Source organism: Hermetia illucens, chromosome 2 (assembly GCF_905115235.1).
Source record: "Hermetia illucens chromosome 2, iHerIll2.2.curated.20191125, whole genome shotgun sequence".
Lineage (NCBI taxonomy): Eukaryota > Metazoa > Arthropoda > Insecta > Diptera > Stratiomyidae > Hermetia > Hermetia illucens.
Window position 1 is genome coordinate 169312079 of NC_051850.1, and position 20194 is coordinate 169332272.

The window sequence follows — 20194 nt, forward strand, 5'->3', positions numbered from 1 at the left end:
CAACCTCGACTTGTGGTTGGTTACCTTTGACGTGACTTTCAGTGAGGAGCAGTTGCGTAACGTCAAAGCATTTCAGCACATGGTCGTCCGCTTCGAACAGATTAAAAACAAGCAAGTGCTGTAATGTGAGAATTGCCAGTGCATTGGGCACGTGGCAACCAACTGCCACCTCGCGTACAGATGCCTTAAGTGTGACCAGATACATGATCTTGGCGAATGCGCCAAGACTGTCGAACAGGTACCGCAGTGCGTTAACAGCGGGGGCAGCGACCACCCCGCAAATTACAAGAAATGCAGTCGGTTTGTCCAGATGGTGGCAAGGAGAAACGCACAAAAACGTGCGCCTCCCACCCACCCTTTCTCCACAACTTCCTTTCGTCCGTCTGGTCACTCAACCACACATCCAGCCTTCACCCATCCGCCTGTGTCCTTCACAGACGCCGCACGAAGTGGAACCTCTTCCCATACAGCTACCTGTATGAACCACCCCACCACCATCTTCAATCCAGAATTCTATGAGTTCGCCAGGAAATCGCAAGAATTCCATTATTCGCCAAGCTCGCAGACACGAGTTCGAGCTATTCCTTGCCGAGTTCAAACCCCATATAGTTCTCCTATGTGAAACTAGGTTGAACTATAGATACAATCCTTCCTTTCCCAATTTGAACCACTTCCGGAATGACCGGCCACAACTCTCAAGGCCGCTGCACCTGCGATGGAACCGCTGTCCTCATCTCCAATAAATTCCCAGTCACACAAATTTACCCACCTCCTAATACTTTCAAATTAATTGAAACCACCCTCATTCCTTTCGAATCCCAATCAACCTCGGTCTTCGTTGCCTCCGTTTACTGTCCCAACTAATCTCCCGGCACACACGACATTCTCCGAATCAAGTCCCTCTGCGTTTCTCAACTTCACCATCCCAAAAGACAACGGACCGTGATTATCGGTAGAGACTTCAACGCCAGACACCCACCAGACACGGAGATCAGCTCTATCGTTTTCTCTCAACCTCCCGTCCCACCATCAACCTAGCGCATTTCAACCCGGCCCTTCTAACCTTCAACAAAACACACTACCATTGCTACTTTGACCACTTTCTGATTAGCAGTAACCTAACTGTTATTCCCAACCCAAACACCTTTCCCTTCCTTGAAATAGTCCCTGGCATCAGCGACCGTGATGCCATAATCCTACACATCAAACTCCCAGACAGAGTCATTCGTTCCACCTCGTCCTCAGTTCCAGATTTCCAGCGCGCAAACTGGACACACATCAACCTGGCCCCCAAAACTAAACTTCAGACCTCCTACTCTCATCCACAATACAGTTCCCAATGACACCATTCACCAAACAGTCCCTCAATACACCGAAGCAATTCGGCAAGTATGTGAGGAACTGATCCCATCCGGTCCCTTAAACTACCGCAACTTCATTACCCTCCCCGATTACATTCTAAACGACATCCAATAGAAAAAGACCCTCAGGCGGAGACTATTTAGAAATACATACCCCTTCAACCCTCTCACCTTCTTTCCGAAATCCGCGAACTGGACAGGTCCATCCGCGAAAGAGTCCTCACCCTTTACACCCAATATCTCCACAACCACCTCTTCTATACCGAACTGAACTCTGGTACATACACGGAATTCAGAAAAACCTGCCCGCGTTTAGGCAAACCTGTCCAACAAACCGTGATCCAACCCAAAAATATCCCACCCCACAGAAAAGGTGAACGACCTCGCTGACCAGTTCCTCCAGGCACACCACTACACCCTCCACGTCCGTGAACCATGTTTCGAAAACGAGGTAAGTGGAGACATCTCCCAACTCCTTACACACTCTTTCTTTCTCATTCCTCAACCTACACAAAATATTTTCACTCAAGCTCTCGCCGACCGAAGTTAAGGTGAAAATATCCTCCTCATGCACTTTGTCAGTCCAGATTCCGTCAAGGCCTCTATCGCCGTCTCAAAAAGCAAAAAATCGGTAGAACTTGGCAAAATCTCCCCCATCTTCCTCAAAAACTGTGCCCGTAGCATTGCTCCCATCACGTCCTCCATTATCAACTATTGTCTGATCAACGCCCACTTTATAACAGATTAGAACAGTGCTCAGGTAGTTCCCATCTCAAGAGAGAATCAGAACCCTCTAAATCCCGCAGCTTATCTCGACCCTTTCATCCTCCGCCAAGACCTTCGAGTGGATCATAAAACCCATCATTGACGAGCACTGTGACTTCAATCATTCACGCCCTCCGGACGTCTTTCTGGGCCTCAACCGGAATGCGCCGACCATAGCCTGTCTCCTCGACATAAAGAAGGCTTTCGGCTATATACTCGATTCGCTTACATGCTCCATTTCCGCACCGCTACAAGCTAATTCTTAGCTGTCTTGACGGGCGGCAAGCCCATGTTCAACGCCAAGAACACCTCTTTTCTCCCTATTCAAGTCCGGTTGGCATCCCTTAGGGATCAGTCCTTTCCGTTACCCTCTTCTTCCTGCTCACCGCAGATCCCAAACGAACCTCACACCCAAATCCAATCCGAAACCTCCAATACGCGGATGACCCATCCTCTACACCTTCACCAGAAACATCCCGGCCGATGAAGCTCGCTTGAATTCCTATTTGGACGCGCTCTACCGGTACTTCACCTACTGAAAACTATTCCTGAATCCACAGAAATGCGAGACTATCGTATTCTGTAACCCTTCTACACCGATAATTACTCCTCATCCCAATTTTCAAAACCCACCCATCCTTAGCGACATTCCTAGTTTCCTTCCCCAAATCATTAGGCGTTCCATGGGATAAGAAGGTCAATCCTCTTCACTATCAATCACTATTATTTGGCCCAGCAAGTCCCCCATCAAGATAATTACACTCTTTTAATTTGAGGATTATAATTCACAGAAAGTATTCCCTGATTGGTGGACTAGTCTAATTACGCTTAACATTAAGGTTGCATAACCGCGCTAGTGGTTATATAAACTCTCTTCGGTGGTCGTTGCAACCATCTTCGGTCGCTCCATGAGCCTGCAGGACCGGGCTAGGATTAGGTCCGCCTAACTGATGAGGATTGTCATGCTTTAAGGGTAAGCGGATTTCGGGAATGAGGGAACTGAAGCAACAGTCAAGATACCATCCTCCTCGCATTGTAAAGGTGGTAATTGGACCTCAAGTCAAGGTGAAACAGCATACGCTGCGGATTCTGAACACTTTCGATTCCTTCAGTTTTAAGTAAGCCCCTTAACCTGACGTTCGGGCGAGTCTGAGTGAACATGGATTTTATGATAATTTAAATTTAAAAGGTAATAAGCCGTCGATAGAACAAGAAGAGGTGTTTATGCCAGGCACATTATTGGAGTTGCTGGTATCCAGTCAGGAGATAGTAATCGTCGAAGGCAGTTCAGTTGGTGCCAGTACAGCAGGGACCTATGGAAGTGAGGGAGCAGACAGGTTAGCTGTTAGGGAGTTCTGTTCCAGAACCAGTACCATACGGCAAGATTGTGATGAATAAGGACGTCGGTACTATCGATGAGCGGAATGAAAAGGGTTTCGGTAAATACCAGACAACTGTAGTGGAATACAACAGCAAATGTCTGGAAAATTAGCAAAAGGTGAAACCAACCGCCTTCAACCACAATTGATCGCAGGATGAGGTTAAACAACAAATCAAAAGGAGCAGAGTATGCATGCAGGCTATTTCGCAAACATTGAAACTACAACGGCCGAGGACAATTCCGCTAGTCTCAAACTGACACCGGAGGTGCGACCGGCGTTGAGACTGGACTTTTGGAGATGGTCATCGACAAGCGGGAACAAGGGGGTGCATCCCCTCCTTTGATTCCTACCAGATAGTATGTAGGTTCCATGTCATAATATGCCACGATCAGTTTTCCAGGGTTCGTGCGTCGCTTAAATGAACGACGCCTGCAAGGGCATAAAACTCAAGGTTGCCCCATACGACAAGATTTCCAGGAACCTGTTGGCTCGTATCTGTTTGTCGAAAATTCGCCTGGCTAAGGATAAGCTCATCCAGTCTCTGCTGCCAAACCGCCTGCACACAGCTTTTCTGTGCCCGCACCTAAATTTCAGCATCCTAACTGTAACAGGCGAGAGCGGAGAACGAGTATATCTCTTTGGCTTACATGGTTCACTACCGATCACCTACAGCGGAAGAATAATGGCACCCGCCGTGAAGGCCAACCTGTTGGTATGTTGTGGCGTCAACCTGACGCTTTCGTTTTGGTGAACCTTGGAAACCAATGAAAAAGATGAGGCTTTCTTTGATTTTATTGTTAACAGAAACCTATCGGTGTATAACCTGGGCAGCACACCAATCGGAGAAGTGTGATAATTGATTGATATCAGAATATTGAAGGTACCTTCGAGTCTGCGAGACTCAGTAAGAATTTGACAAACGAAAACAGAAGCCCATCCTTTCTTAAAAAGTTGGAAAGTTCTTGGATGAATTGTCTGTGAGATTCTGGAGAACCTAGTCCATATGCGCTTCCTTGCAAGTGAGGAGAACTGTAAGTCAGAACTAGAGGGTTCGCAGTTTCAGTCGAATGATATTATCAAGTCGATATCTACCGAGGATAAAATCATCTGGGCAGGCCAGGCTCCAAAAACCGCAAAAAAGGATTGTGTCGTGCCTTGTAGAGATTTACCGGAGCTACACTATCGGAAAACGGACACGCGCGGCTAGAACTCCTGAAAGGACTTTCTACCAATCAGCTTCCATTCACTCAGAGCGTGTCTAAAACATCCACTTAAGGATGATCATTAAGAAGACGTTTTTCTCCATGTTCTTGACACGCCTACTTCAAAGGCAAACCCACAGAAACCGCTCTTCACGAGGTACTTACCATGATGGGAAGTCTGGCACACTACGAGCTATATATCCTAGTTCCCTTCCGGAATACAGAGGGAGCATCCAACAACATTCGCACTAAAGCCATCAAATAGGCCCCAACCAGAAGAGAATTGTTTTTGCTACTATCCAGTGTAAAGAACGAGGATAATCCGATCCGATGTGGGAAGTAGGCACTTGACCTGGTTGGTTGGTAGTGATGGATGAAATTCGATGGATATTGAACAGGAGCGCTGTGAAGGCGGTGGTGTATGGTGAAAACTTGGTGATATTGTTGCGAGGGCGCATTGGAAAAGGTATATTGGATAGCAAAAAGCGGGCTCAACATAATAATACGGAGCCGAAAAAGGAGACGAGGCAGACCCTGCCTGAGATGGAGCGACGGCGTAGGTCAAGACGCCAGACAGCTTTTAGGGATATGGAATTGGTGGATCTCGGAGCAAAACCAAGATGTCTGGAGTTTCTTATTAAGGCAGGCCTACACCGGATACCGGTTGCTGCGCCGTTGATGATGATGCTATTTGCTTCCGGTTGAGTGATGTGAAGGCTTACGGAGTAAGTAGCTCTGAAGAGCTGTTTGACATATCTACTTTGCACAGCATAGCATGGTCGGGGTGAACGACCGTTTACGATAGGTGTTCGGCATATACAAAGGCACCATTGCAAGATTATAATAAATAATATCTGTAAGCAAAAACCAGCTCAAATGACGTACCCACGGCTTTTGCTGAACAATATTACAACTTTTTTCTATGGATTCCAGCCAATAGTTCAACAGGGTACTTTCAAAATCATTATCGGGCATTACTGAAGAGGGATTGGGGGAGATAAACGGATGTGGTGGAGTGAAAGTGAAATCATTGATACCATAAAGTCATGGTTAGGGATGGTGAAACTGGATCTTTTGGATGAACACACGGAGGCGGCTCTTAGTAAGAAAAATCTTATCAATATCTGGATTGGTGCTCACAAGGTTGTCGGAGAATCGATTAGAGGAGAAGGTCTAAATTTGGCCCCTGCTGGTATTTTGGCCCCCTACGATTCTACGCGACACAAAACAGCCACAGATAAAAACGCCACTGTGCAACAACCACAATCTTAACAGCTGTTTTTTCATGTATCCATATGTCATTTAAATGACAAATGGTAGAGACAAATTCTAGTTTCTGTTCTTTGTGTTCTTCTAACTTTCTTCCAAGAAGATATTTGTTGTCGGTATTCCTGTAAATGTGGCATGTTTAAATGGTGTTTTGTGCTAAAAAGTTTTTACAGGTTCAGCAGTATTACATATCAAGGTAATGCTGAAGCACGGCTTACATTTCGTTTTATTTTTTGCTTTTTTTTTCTGTGATTGCATAAGTCTAATATGGCCCCCCGTTCGGTTTCGATTATGGCCTCCGGGGGCCGGAACAAATGAAAAAAGCTATAGATGTAGTCAGGAGTAAGACAATGGGTTACAAAAAAGCCGTAAAAATGTTTGGCGTACCGAGGACTACATTAAGAAGGTTGGTGCACAATCTAGGAGAGTCTGAAAAAATTGTTGAAAAACCGCTAGGCAGGAAAACTGTACTTCCACCTAATATAGAAAAGAAACTCGTGGAGTATATTGGAATGGAAAAAATTCGATACCCTCCTGATCGCATTTTCAACGTTGACGAGACCGGGCTGACAATCGTTCAATCTAAAGTTCCTCAAATAATTGGGAAGAAAGGCAAAAAACAAATAGGTGCTTTAACTGCTGCGGAACGAGGATCATTGATGACCGTGGTTTGCTGTATGAATGTTTCCGGGTTTTTTATACCACCCATGATGATTTTCCCCAGAAAAAATTATTCCGATATACTTATGAAAGGAGCTCCGCATGGTGCTATCGGCAAAGTCCACCCATCCGGCTGGATTCAAACGAATTTATTCACCGATTGGTTTCGTCATTTTCTTTCTAAAACAAATCCAACTAAGGAGTCACCTGTACTGTTAATACTCGACGGGCATTACAGCCACACTCGTAACATTGAACTTCTGGAGTTAGCTCATGAGAACTATGTAACAATAGTTACTCTTCCACCTCACACCACGCATAAATTGCAGCCCCTGGATAAAACCTTTATGGGGGCACTAAAAACCTATTATAGTGAAGAAATCCGAAATTTCTTGTTGCATTCCGATCGGTTGCTTAAACCCTACGATATCGCCGAATTGTTTGGTCGAGCCTATCTACGAAGCTCAACAGGAGAAATCGCTGCAAATGGATTTCGCGTCACCGGAATCTACCCCTTTAATCCGCAGATTTTTTCTGACGCAGATTTTTTAGCAGAAGCTCAAGTTTATAACGATGAAAACACTTCCGAAAACCGCCCAGGGAGCAACACACAGGAAAATTTGACTGCATCGCAAAGAGATGAGTTGTTGCATCATCAGTTAAACATCATAGTTTCACCAGAAATTATTCAGCCAATACCAAAACCTAAAAATAAAACTTCGAATCGAGGGCGAAAACGTACCACACCAAAAGTACTCACTTCTTCTGCATATAGAACACACCTGGCAGGTACATCAAGTGCTTCAGATGGAAATCAGAATCCTGACAATATCCAAAGTCGTAGCCGTGGAGGGAACACCACTGTCTCAGATGAAAATCATTTAGACACACAATCCGACAGCTTCGACGAAGGACCTTCAAATGATAAAATACCAACGAGCTTAGATGCAGAATGCTTATTTTGTGATGCAAGGTATTCAAATGACCAACAAGGGGAGGAGTGGATTCAATGCCAGGGATGCAATTTATGGGCTCATTGCGTTTGTGCGGGAAACGAAGGAGATTATTATATTTGCGATTTTTGCCGATAACTTTATTTTATATGTATTTTATCTTGATTTCGTTTTTATTATGTTCATTATTATTTTTTTATTAATGGATTTACTTAATTTTAAGAAAAGAAGGTAATTTATTGTTTATTTTTTACTTAATTGTTAAGTTTTGGAGAATATTTTTTAAAGAATTTTTCATACTTCCAATATGGCCCCCTGGGTGCCATATTACCCACACTTTACATCAAACCCAAAATTTTGGATACGTCGAAATATACGATTTTGTTAAAAACATATGGAATTTTATCATGTTTTTTCCTTACGAATCAATGACCAGGAGAATATTGAAATGCATAGCACATGAAACTTGACATGCCGATTTTCATTTTTCTTTTCATGCTCGAAAAACAAAAGGGGGGGCCACATTTAGACCTTCTCCTCTATTTGTTTAAATTAGTTTTGAGAGGTTGAGGATATGCTCTCTTTTCTGCTTACTGGCCTTGATCATCCTTTTGTGTTGAAAAGCTAAACGGTTTTTGTTGTGATCTTGAGAATATGGTCCGTAACTGAGCTACCGAAATCTTGCATCCATTTTTTATGCACTTAAGGCCAATTTTGAACCTAATTTTCTTGAATCAGTCCCCGCAGTATCTTGAATATTATATGTATGTTTCTCTATTAATGATAATTCATCTCCCCTTAGTAAAGTCAGTTTTCTTCGTGCATTTATTATTAAATATAAAGTTGAAACCTTATTTTAATCTGGCCCCTCACATACTTGATGATTATGCCTAGAACTGCAGCGAACCCATGCAGCTTCAAAGAGTTTTAGAAGCCTCCAAGGAGACAAATAACATTCGGAGAATTTAATCTTAAAATGACATAAGACCAAAACCTTTTGCATTCATATTTAAGGATTTATCACATATTATCCTGATGCCTCTATTTTGCAATCGCATTATCAAACTTTCAATCCAGATCCATTCCAAGCACTTTATTTGTCTGTATTGCAGCATCCAGTTTTGATTATATTCTCTACCTTCGTCCTGGATATCTGTCCAGCCATGGGTATCAGTTCAGAGATAGACTCGGAATAAGCTATCAGAAACGAAAATCATAGTCGTACTCACTACAAAGTAACGTGCTTTGTATAGTAAAAACTTTGTTGCTCTTCCATTCGCTGAAATCTATCCACGTAAAGAATTTTAGATGAGAATTTTTCATGCAAGAAGATTTCGACTCCCCGTTCAATGGAGCATTCCCTCTATTTTTCCCTTGTTAATGCTCACAATCTCAGCAAGCATAAAACAAGTAAATGATATTCGGCTCAGATTAATATTTAAACTGTTCATTTCGAATATGATTTCAGAATTATTCGATAAATCTCACGACCCATGCATTTCAGTCCCATGCACTCTGGAGATAAATTTCGTATTAATTTTAATCCGATGCATTCACCCAGCGCTTCATCGTAGTCTCATATGCAGTGCAGATACTCGTACTTATTAGAGATAAATGAGTTTACTTATTTTACAATAGCACGCTCTCTACATCCCAAACTCTCCTTCGCGAATTCCCAGACAAGGAGCTTACTGGGAAGTGATAATTGAGCGAAATGCTACCGTCATAGTCATGGGGAAGCTCCGGGGGCTCCTATTTGCATGTACGTTATTTCATGCCATTTCATATGCTCCATTGAATCTGATAAATCAGTTTGCCTCATTATCACGATTATTGATTTCTGAGATACGAAAAAATATGTCAATTATGCACATATGTTTGTATATTGGAGCAGTTTTGCAAAGTGCATTAGCTTGCGATAATTGCTGGAGCACAGAGCGAATGTGATGATATTCAGTCACAAAATTAACAAAATTAACGTTGTTATGAGTCAATTGAAAAGTTATGTGATGTAAATTGGTGTTAATTTCTCATTTTACGTGGAGTGCTACAAACAAGTAAAGTTAAGTTGTAAATTTCAGGAAAAATATTCTGTTATTTTGGAGACTCAATTTGGTGCAACACCAAAAATAGCATGAATAAATTATGATCTCAAATAATGATCGGTCTATGACCCCATCTCTGCCCCTAAAGGATCCAAGGCTGATTGAAAGATATGATGGTAATGAGAGAAACATTTAAGTATATAAAAAAGTACCTCGAGTAGGTGGAATTGTTCCCTCCATCCATCATCTTCAAGTGATGAAGTAACATATAGTAGTGGCATAGGGGATACCAGTATGTGAAAACGCACCGGAAATGAAGACAGGGCTAAGGAAGGCGAATATTTTTAGGAATGAGAATATGGGCGTTGCTGTATTGTCAGGTTTGACAATATGCAGAGAAATCAGACTCAAGGAGCGGTACTTTCGGTGGAAAATGGGGCTGGTTTCTGCTGGGGTTTGTAGCGAGATATTAATGCAGGAGGTATTATGAAGTTGGTCCCTTCATATATTTTTTAATTGGGGTTGGGTAAGTGAATGCGTTTACGAACAGAATGTTGGACTACTGCAACGGTACGCTGTCGAACTACCAACTAAACACCTCCCCGTGGTCAGAAAACTAGCTTTGAACAGTTTCACATTTCGGGCTAGCCCTCTCGCATCCTCCGCCTTAAGGACCCTTGAAGACAGGGAATCTCTGTTACCAATTAGAGGGGAGAAGAAGAATGAAAGTTCAAGGAAGTTGAAGGAAATCCCGGCCTTCCGGCCCCTCGACCGGCCGAAATCAATGTTATTTGCAATAAAAAGAACTAGAAGAATTACCTGTCAGCGCTACTCAACATCTCTTTGACAATGTTCTCTACAGAGAGTTCCCCAGTGTCTAAATAAAGTTGTTGACGAATCCCACCCCACCTTCTACTAGAAAAGAGGGTGCGTTCGCTGTCGTCCACAACCTCATTGCAAAGCACACAGTCGGGAGATCGTGCCTTCCCCATCTTGTGCAGATAAGACTGAAAGCTTCTGTGCCCACCTAGGAGCTGGGAACGACGCGCTTAGGTTGAAAATGAGCCGCGCATTCTATCTGCTTCTAGTTTCGTTTTGGTAAAAAAATTTTCACACAATTAGTGTGTATTGCCGTTCGTCAGGAGCAACCCTTGAGTGCTCTCCCTTCCGCTGGTGTATGGCTTTACGCTCATTTTAAAGAAGGACAGTGGAATCATTTCCGCGATCACCGTCACGATCGGTTTAGAGATAGTGCGATAGGCAGGCGTCACCCACAAAGCATCCCGTCTTTGTATTTACACAAGGTGCAAGGGGGTATGCCAACAGCATCAGCCTATACCTTGATGCCGAAAAGCAGAATGGACTGCACTGTAATTATTAGGAGTCGCCAATATTTGCATTTTTTGTGGGGACTTGGCTATAAGCTTGTCACTCGGAAAATTGGGGCTCTGCGGAAGCCCTGCATACTGAGCACCGATCAGATGGACCGCATTGTGCGGGCATTGTTCCCCAGACATCCTGTACGGATTGATGTAAATAGCGCGGAAAGCATCGTGGATTGCCCGCTTTTCACAATGAGAGAGCTCGAAGAAGCTGTTCTCACTATGAAAAACAGGAAGGCGCCAGGTCCTGAAGGCAGCCCGGCGGAATTTTACAAACTGGTGTTCCGCCAACGGCCAGAATTGCTGCTTGAAGTGTTCAACGCCTGCTTGAAGGAGGGCATTTTTCCTCGTCGCTAGAAAGTGGCCAGACTTGCGTTGGTCAGTAAGGGTAAAGGAGACCCGAAGCTCCCGTCTGCATACCGACCGCTGTGTATGCTTGGCACGACTCGCTGAAGCGATACGTGTTGACAGGGACTTATCCGCAAGGCAGTTCGGGTTTAGAACAGGGAAATCAACAGTGGACGCTGTTATGGAGGTCGTAGATGCGGTTAATCGAGCCGAGGCACACAGTCGCCGATCTCAGCGGATAGTGCTCATCATAACGCTTGATGTGAGAAATGCCTTCAATTCCGTAAAATGGACAGATATGCTAGGCCTATTAGAGAACTCCTTTCACGTGCCAAGCTATCTCTTGCGGATATTGAAGGATTATCTGAAAGAACGCTCCCTGCTCTATGAGACACTAGAGGGCCAAAGGAGGATGGAAATCATGTCGGGAGTAGTACAGGGATCCATCCTAAGGCCGGACCTCTGGAACGGGTAAGTGGATGGATGACTGCTTACGGTTTCAACCTTGTGCTGGAAAAAACCGAAATAGTCATCCTGACCAGAAGGAGAATCCCGAACCTGCGTCCCATATCGATCGGCGAGTTGACTATAGAGTCAAAACCAGCGATTAAATATCTTGGTTTAATGTTCGATTCGAAGATGAGCTTCTTCGAGCAAATCAAAGTAGCAGCGGGCAGGGCTGCAGCTGGAGTCGCGACCTTGGCGAATGTCGGGGGCCCTATATCAACTAGGAGACGTCTCCTTATGGGAGCAATGCAGTCCGTTCTTCTCTATGATGCGGAGGTATGGGCTGATGCCCTCGACAAGGAGGTGCATCGTAAACGCCTCGCTCAAGTGCAGAGGCGGGGAGCTTTGCGAGTGGCGTCTGCTCATCGCACCGTCTCCGAACCGGCTGTGATGGTGATTGCGGAAGTGATCCCCGTTGCCCTCCTTGTCAAGGAGCGCAAAGCTATCTATCGCGTAAGGGCGAAAACTTAAGAGAAGTGATTGCCCGTGAAGAACGTCAACGCACCCTTAGCAAGTGGCAACTTTCTTGGCAAAATGAGCCAAGGGGCAATTGGACTGCGCGGCTCATCGTAAAATTAGACCCATGGTTGAATAGAAAGCACGGTGATATTGATTACTTCCTTACCCAACTTCTAAGTGGGCATGCAGGTTTTCAGTCTTACCTGCACAGGATTGGGAAGGCGCGATCTCCTGATTGTGTGTTCTGCAATGGAGTGGCGGATGACGCTGAACACACCTTTTTCTCTTGCGAGAGGTGGGACGGCCTCCGCCAGCAGCTTTATGCAGACGCAGGGGAGCTCTCTCCAGACAACATTGTCAGAGAGATGCTGAAGAGCGCTGGCAGCTTGAATCATATTGCGCATTATGTTCGGCCTCTTCTTATTACGAAGAAGATTGAACTCGACCGACAGAGGGATCGGACGGTAAGGGGTTCTCTGAACTAACAACAACCCCCTTCCTCTCCTCCCCTCCCCTCCCGTTGATGAAAGGAATTCCCTGACTTAAAGGTTCCCAAAGCCGGGAGACGGGAGGGCTAGCCCGAAGTAATGTTTCAAACGGTTCCAGGCTAGTTCTCTGATGACAGGGAGGTATTTAGTTGGTAGTCCGCCAGCGTGCTGTTGCGGGAGTCCAACACTCTGTGCGTAAACGCATTCACCTACCCTACTTCAAAAAAAAACCATCACATTCGTGAGATAGTGGCAACGTAGCACCCGCTAAATGAAGTTGGTTTCTAAACCTGGAGACAATTTTGACAGTTCTGAAAGGCAAGTAAGCGTTCATGGACACCAAAGAGATTTTTGGCTGGGCGCCTTTGTAGAAACTTTGTGATGCTGGTTTAGTTAAGTGGATTTATGTTATGCCAACATAGAGATGTGTGTCGAAGACAGCACTGTTCACTATATAACGGTAGAAGAACGGAAGATTGACTTTAAGAACGTGTGTTATCATCACTTCCATGGAGTATACCGGGTGACTTACAGCTGTGTGAATTATAAGAATTGCAAAGAACACATATCCGAATGATCTTTAGACTTTGTCCCATTCACAAACGGGGTCAGCTTGTCGTGATCAGTTGCGCCATTTAGCTCAGTCGAAGCCTTTATCTGGATTCAGTCGAGAGGATTGAAAATCCCCACCCATCATATGAAGCTATCGTTGATTCGGTCGGGCTTTTGGTCGTTTTCCATCGATTTCGATGTTCAGACCAATTTTGGGAAGTGAATTCTCGTTTATGCGGGATACATGACCATACCATCGAATACGCCTTTCTGGCAATTTTTCCAAAATGCAACCCCATATCGATGGCGGGAATCATAATCTCGGATGTGTACGTCATTGGTCTAATGCAACGTCCTCATCTCTATTACCGCGAGGCGCCGTTTATTGCTTTTTATAATCGGCGAATACTGCGGTAAATTTTAGATTTGAGACGCTTGCTGATACGCCGATCACAATGGATACAAGGTGTGGAATGCTCCTTCATCTAGGTTGCGCTAATGCGTGAAGTAATTTGTTAACACAGTTCACTATTAGCTGATAGAATTGATCCCAGATCCTGGGCAGATCACTGCTACTCATGGGGATCGATCGGAAAAAATTCTGTTTTATTCATATTCGATATGAAACAGGGTTGCATAAAGCGATTATTCCATTATTGGACGAGTTGCTTGAGATACAAGGAAGGAAAATATCATCTGCTGGACGTTGAATGTCCCGTGTGACAAGAACCCCCTTCAAACTTCGAACTTTCCTTTTCGAATCGTGGTAGAGCTCTTTAACCCAGCGCACGAGTTCTCCTGGAGCTATGTTTAGTCACAAATAAAGCTGCAATAATATGATTTACGAACAGTAGAAAAGTGGATGTAGGGAGAGGGGGGGGGCATATTAACTTTTAAATGTGATATTTCCACCTTTTGTTAATCTATTTTCCACTGAGTATCAAAAATGTGATAAGTTTCTAAATGTTTTAATCGATATCTTTTATCTAATCTTTGATATGCTTTTAAGTATTCGGGGAACTCCCCTTGAAGATGACGCAAAATAATTATGAGATGGAAGTGGAAGGTCTCCTTTTTCAACTACGATGAAAATCGTGTATTAAATAGTCAAAGTTGATTTTTTTTACATTCTGATGCTAAGGTTAGAATTTTCCACCATATTCCTCAAAAAGGAAGCGATATTGAAGAATTGAGGCAGCTACTGACTCCTTAAAAAATGTAGCGGAAGGGAGAAACACCCCTACCCAACCCGCTTTTTTTCAAATCGCGGCAACAATTGCTTTTTATGAAGCAGTAATTTTTTAAGGACACGATACCAGTTAGAAATATGAAACATAAGTAGATTTGGGCAACTGTTTTACTTCTCTTCTGCATACTTCTACCAGGGCAGAGGTGAGGCAGCGTCTGATGAGTTGCCTCTGCCCTGGACGAAACCGTCAGTCAAATTTTTGATTTTTCGATACTTCTTACCACCTCTGAAGCTCGGGCTGACAAATCAACATTTTCGATAATGATATTATGAGGCCTTAACTTCTTAAGTGACCACCGTAAATTTTTAGCAGACAACGAGAAAAAGCACATCCTGTTTTTTCTTCTGTACCTGCTTCCTACGGGAGTGAGATTTAAAGTTAGCCCTACTGTTATAACTTCAAAATAACTGATAGACAAGGGGTAGCTTCCTCCAAATTGCAATTTAGTTTTTTAGTTTTCAATGTAAACATATATTTCGGGAGCAACTTACCCCCTTCATCAGTACAAAGGTAGGTAGCTAGGTAACTTATACACTTTGGGGGGTTATAAGAGTGGGTGCACTCTACAAGCTTTCCTCGTAGTTAAAGAGGGAGCACCTCCTTTCCATCCCATGCAGGATGTTTACGTCCACTCACCAAATTTAAAGACAACGGACTAAGTTATTAGTTAAATTATGGCGGACAGACAAACATACTGACAAAGAGGGAGGCAATTAAATGGAAATTCATTAAACCTATAACATAATGAAAATTGAGAATTGTCCAAGTAGATGTTGAAAATTGCACACTGTAGAACGTAACGATGTAACCAACTTCGTTTTTTATACTATGCAGGATAATAAAACTATAAGTATAATAGAAACGGTGCTTGGGCCTCATGTATGAGGTCCATTGCACTGACCTCTGAAGCTCTGTTCACACGTCCCCTTCCCCTTCTCCCAAAAGAAAAGGGTGTAACGATCCTTTGTAGAGGAGGATCCCACCAAGGTACTTTCCTTCAAGGTTTGAGGAAACTAGACACCTCTTTCCTGCATTGATCGAAACTATTATGCCGACTTTTACCGGGAGCAACCTCCTTTCTCGTAAGAGATAATAGCAACGCCGTGAAAGGGACCTCGAATTCTTCTACAAAGTTCTTTAATGTGCCTAATACTATCACAAATACAGAACTCGGTCGGCGTCCAGGTCTAGCACCCTAAGGCAATGTGATCGGAAGGCGTGGCAGCCTTTAGGTCACACATTAAGGAGGGGCGACAATTGCATAGGATATATATTAGAATGGACTTATGCAGATATGAATTGTCTGTCATCTTCACTGATGAATCCATATATACCTAAATAGACTGTTGTTAGCAGATTAATATATAATTCTACTTGGTGAAGCTACGTTTGTGTGTCGCAATACGATGGACACGGTCAAGGAAGACAGGAATCTATCGAAATTAAGTTTTAATATTTCCTCCTGTGCCTCGGTGACCTGACGAAGTACTGGAAAAAATATTTGACACCATTCGTCAACCGTCAAAATCCTAATGATATGTGTCTTTCAAGAAAAATTGTGCAACACAATGGAATTTTCTTATTGTTATGAGAAATTAATTCAATCACACATCTTTTCGTGATGGTATTATTTTGCGGCAAATATTTATTCATTTATGCTATTTACACATCTGCTTTGATTGTGGAAATCATTTTGTTATGCAAAGAATTTATTCTAGTCGTGATACAAATTTTATTAGCACCGATGGTCTAATTTGTGTTCTTTTGTTGATCAACTATTTCAATATTGTAGAGTGTGTATGTTTCGTATTTCGTAGGTTTGATAAACATAATATATTATATACTTATGTATGTGATACTATTCACGAGAGAGTGGAATAATATAAACTTCAAAGCATGGATTGCTGAGTGTGGTTCATTAAACTTGTTCGAAATTGTTTGCTAGTGCTAAGCTACTTCGGCTATAGGAGCTCATTTCCCGCGAAATTAGTAGGAGGCAGTTTTCGGTTTACTTGAATTTTTACATATATGTATCATAACTTTGCATGTCCGTCCGTTTACCGCCCGACGTTAGTCGGACGGATAACATTCGTATTTGTATATTTCTTCACAGGTGGAAATCGCACCTCCAGGACAACGAATTGCAGGTAGCAGCACCAGAAATAATGGAACCAGGAAGATGTCGGGCGAAGACCCCCGATCGCCCCACTGACGAAGAGGGGGGCCCCTGCTCGAAATCATCACAATGCTGAAGGAGGAGATTACAGAACTCCGAGCAGAACTAAGGGTAGAGGAGAAACAGCAGAAAAGAGCAAATCAACAGCAGCTAAAAAAGCAATCGGAACAACCAATCGAAATGGACGACATCGTGGGATGTGGGTCTGCTTTCGCGAAGGAAGTGATAGTAGAAGGCATCTACAACGAAGCGGCAACATCGAATAACGAGGACGAGGATTAGTTTAACTTCGTGTCAAGAGGAAAGCCGCAAAGAGTTACGGTTAGTAAGATTTTTGTAAGCACTCCGCAGGTTACTCTCACGCCAACTCCCGCCCAGAAACCCAAAAAAAGCCCAAAATACCGGTAATTATCGATTACTCGCTAAACATTTCCCAATTAGTAAGGGCCCTTAAGTCAAAAGAGATCAAAGCAACTTTGAAAAATACAAGGGCGAATAAGATCTTTGCCGAATCCATCGAGAATCACGGCGAAACCTTCGCTTTTATCAAAGAGCAAGGCTTTAGCGCCACAACCAGGATCCCTCAATCCCCAAGAACGCATTCCCTCATCATTCGAGGACTTCATCGAAAAACCGATGTGGAAATACTTGCGGAGCTCAGACAGGAACATCCGGAATTGAAGATCAGGTCAGTGGCCAACTTCCTGACCAAACAGGATTAAGATTCTCCATAAGGAGAAGTTTACACTCGGTTACACTCGAGAGAATCAGGCCGTTCGAACAAATAAAGTGTTTCAAATGACAGAATTTGGGGTACGTAGCTCGAAATTGCACGATCATCCACCTGTGTGTCAAATGCACGGAGCAAGACCCCCACCCCACAACGGAGGTGGCACAATGCCGCAATTCCTGCAAAGTGGGACATCCCACCAACAATCGCAGTTGCCCGGCGTACAAAGATATACTGGTGGGGAAAGGGGTGGCCAAAACCCGTAAAATTAACGAAGCACAACAGACCAAACAGGCAGTAGCACAACTATCTCAAAGTTCGGCCAAACCAGACGTCTCTTACGCCCAAGTCACGAAAAACTCCCTGTCCCGGGTGGCTCCCCCAACAATGCTGTCACTCCCAAACCAACCGGCTGCGCTCCGTGAAGTGGTTGGAGCCCTTGCTCCAACAAATGAGCGGCGAGAATTTGCCGCCATCAAGCTCATCCTTATCCTAAGGAGTTAAATGTCGTAACTTTTAACTCCGCGTCCCTTGTATTTCGCGCGCAACGTGCCACTGTCCAGATGTTGGTTGACTCTTTGAAAGCAGACATTCACTGCGTTTCGGAGACTCATCTCAAAAACAGCATGGATTGAATATTTTTGGGGGAGTTGCTATCAGCCAGTAACCATGGCATGAATTAAGAGGGTCAAAATAGCGAACAGTAATGAAAGTTTACCAGTAAAATTCAATTCATTGATACTAGGTTTCAGTTTTATGAGTTATCATTTTGCCTAACATGACTTCAAGTTTTCAATGAAGAAATTATTATGACTTCCTAGTTAAATCTTTAATTTCAGGATCCCTCTCCCAATTCCTCCCTAATTCCAGAAGGGATCACACAAGAGGACCCAGAGGCCGAGGTCTAAAGCAAGAAGCCATCCATTGAGTATGCAATCTGTCGTGAAGTCGGTATTATTTTTTCTTCAATTTAGCTTCATGCGCGTTTTCCGTTAAATAGCCGCGATAATCCCCGTTTGTATTTCAGATTCGGGTACGGTTCCAAGCACTGGTTAAAGAACACGTGAAGTATTTGCAGTGTCCAAAGGGGTCATCTTACTACATTCCCGATACGGGCTACTTCTCTGATAGCGCATATCGATCCGTGAAAAGTTGAGTAGAGCTGCATTATTTTCGGGTGGGCCTTCACTGCCAAATTCGATCAGGTTGGATGGTCCTTTGACCACTGCACCATCACATAAAAATGGTAACTAAGGTGGGACCAGATATCCGTTAGATTTCATCTAATTGAATTTATGAGAGATAGCTTTTTCTGGGCCTTAACTTCATTTTGGTTCGAGACGTTCCACGTGCACTTGACTTCATTATTTTTCAACTTTGGGTTACACGACATTTTCCAGGGAGCAAGTAAGTTCCTAAGCCTCATTCTTATCCTATTTTGTAGAGTCAAGTTTCTCTCCTTTCCTTCGCATACCTTAAGAACTTCTCATTTCTTATCGATTCGTAGGTGATTGTTTTCCAAAACTCTGTGTCTATTCCATCCTCGCTTTGTTTGCAGATTCTTGTGTGCACAGCGGCACAGCGCGGGAGAATTTTCAGACGCTCAGAGAAAACCCCGGTAGAAAAGATCGGAAGGAGACACACAGGCAACTCAAAAGAGATGATCTGCAAAAGCAAAAGGAACTGCTTCAAACAGTTGCTCAAAGATACCGACATAAAGTTTTGGGGTGGAGCTTACAGAGTAGTAATAAAAGGTCCGTGTCTTCTAAAGAAATTATTGCCACACAGTTTCCTTATCACCAAAATGACGGAATGTAAACGATGATCCAGCTCAACCCCTTCTTTCTCCAGTAACTGAGGAAAAACTGTGGGAAGTATGAGTATGAGTTCCTCGCGCTCTCTCCACGTTAGATACAATAAGCACTCTTGTGAATGTGGCAAGAAATGCGCTGAGTTCTAGGAGATAATGTGGTGGCATTGGCTCTTAAAAACATGTTCAATTTCGCGAAGTGCAATCGAATTGAAGAAGCATTGGTTAACATATGTGTTCCTGAATATTTAGCGAGTTTGGTTGGAGACGACTCTCTTGTAGGGGATGGATGAGGGCTTCAGAGAATTCATCGTCTCAGCGAGGGATAGGACGGTTGCTAACTTTGTGGAACACTTGGCTGTACAGCAAAGTATCTAGATGATATAGAGGTCTATGTGATGGAGACACTGAGGGCGGCAAAATCTTGGTTGGAAGTACCGGGGCGTACTAATGCGAATGAGGAAACGGAATCGTGGGAAGAAGAACAGTAGTAAGGTGGAAATCGATTGACATACGGTTGTGTCTGAGGCAGCTATCAAATACCTGGAAGTGATACCAAACTAAACTTTAGAGAGCACCTATGGGTTGATTGTTATAGTTCATACACATGACTGTTTTTGAATTAATATAAGGGAGGAAATACCACCTTGAAACCACTTCGATCACGATGCTCTGAGGAGTTGGTTCTGCCCTGGACGAAACCACAAGTCATAAATTTTGCAACGTGGGTGCTTGCTTAAGGAAGAAGGTTGCGTGGACCATAATCGTGAAAGCATGTTATTTCCAACTGTTCCGGTCCGCCATTAAGTGGATGGCGGACTTAGGAATCCCTCGATTCTTAAACAAGAATTTTAG

At 43.6% G+C, this 20194-nt stretch overlaps 1 protein-coding gene across 8 annotated transcripts in view; it reads right to left on the bottom strand.

Annotated features, from left to right (window-relative positions):
- Window positions 1–20194, bottom strand: part of LOC119647574 (contactin-associated protein-like 2) — a 231225-nt gene that overhangs the window by 147518 nt on the left and 63513 nt on the right. The gene's annotated exons all lie outside the window — the stretch shown is intronic.